The 1,368-nt window shown below is 58.6% G+C and overlaps 1 protein-coding gene across 5 annotated transcripts in view; it reads left to right on the forward strand.

Annotated features, from left to right (window-relative positions):
* Positions 1 to 1,368, forward strand: part of TRAPPC9 (trafficking protein particle complex 9) — a 169,490-nt gene that overhangs the window by 135,430 nt on the left and 32,692 nt on the right. The window lies entirely within an intron of this gene.

The following is a 1,368-nucleotide window of genomic DNA, read 5'->3' on the forward strand; positions in this document are numbered from 1 at the left end:
TAGCCACTGGGGGCCGGCCTGGGACCGTGCACCGGGCACTGGGTCTGGTGCCATGGACGGCGGCCTTCTGTGCCTCTAATAGCAGCCATAGCCCTCGGCTGAGCAGGGCGTCTCGTAAGAGGCTTTCCCAGCTGATCCTGCGATCTGCTCGGGGACGAACAGGAGCCCGGCATCTCGGGGCACAGAGGGCGCGGCAGCCGTGAGGCTCCGCCAGGCTCTGCTGCATCGGCAGTTGTGACATCCGGGGCCGGCAGCCCAGCCTCCTGAGCCTGTTTCTCCTCTCCGGGCTGGGGATGCTGAGGGCACCAGGTCCTCGTGGGGGTGGGAGATGTGCCCCGACCCCACCGTGCCCGACCTCCCAGAGGTGGGGGTGGGCCTGGGTGGCGGGGCCGCTGGAATCATTGTGGAGTGGGGCAAGCAGAGCTGCTGGAGGGGGTCTGGGACTGTGTGTGCCTCCGGAGGCAAGGCAGACGGACAGGAATGCGGTGACCGGGCTGTGGGGTGCAGGACGGCCCCACGCCATGGCGGGAGCTCCCTAGACGCTCTTGCTTCCATCCTGCACCCGGAAGGCTGCCCCTCCAGGTGGGAGGACCGCAGAGCCAGCATGCTCTCTGATGGTGGTTCTGAGGCCTGTTTCCAGTTGTTTCCATAGATACCAGGTACTGGAGAGGAATGGGCTAAGCGATTTTCACTCTGCTTTTTACTCTGCTTTGAAAGCCCCGCCGCTGGGCCTCCCCCGCCTTCTGCAGCTGGTCACACCTCTCAGAGCTGCTCAGATGCATCAGGGATTGGTCTGCGCTCTTTTTCATTGACATCCATCCTGTGAATACAGATCAGGGGTTACCTGAATTTTGGAAAGGATATTTTCAGTACATGTTCCCCAAATAGCCACTGGGCAGCTGGCACCAGTGAACTGGGTCCTGAGCTGTGTGTGTGGGCGGTGCTCCTCAGCATGAGGGAATGCCCGCTTAGGAGGCAGTGACCATGGATGCCTTGTGTGGTGGCACCCCACTGCCCTACTAAAGGGAGAATGGCACACCTACACTTTTGGGGAGCAAGACACGGCAACCAAAATCTCCACGCAGTTTGTGCAACGCATACAAGTCTGTGAGATCGTCATTGTTATTCTCTTTTCTTACGAATTAGGAAACAGACTCGGGTTTATGTTGCTTGAGGTTACATGGAGCTGGTAGATTCTCTGATTGATGGGTTTATCCATTCATTCAGCAAAGAGCTATCTATCGACCATCCATTCTGCACCAGGTGCCATGCTAAGTGCTGGGAACCAAATATAAGTCACACTTGATCCCTGATTTTAGACACTTCTAGTCTGATGTGGGTGGGGGACCCGGGTCGGTCACCGGCCCC

Source organism: Myotis davidii, unplaced genomic scaffold (assembly GCF_000327345.1).
Source record: "Myotis davidii unplaced genomic scaffold, ASM32734v1 scaffold30, whole genome shotgun sequence".
In the NCBI taxonomy this organism is placed as follows: domain Eukaryota; kingdom Metazoa; phylum Chordata; class Mammalia; order Chiroptera; family Vespertilionidae; genus Myotis; species Myotis davidii.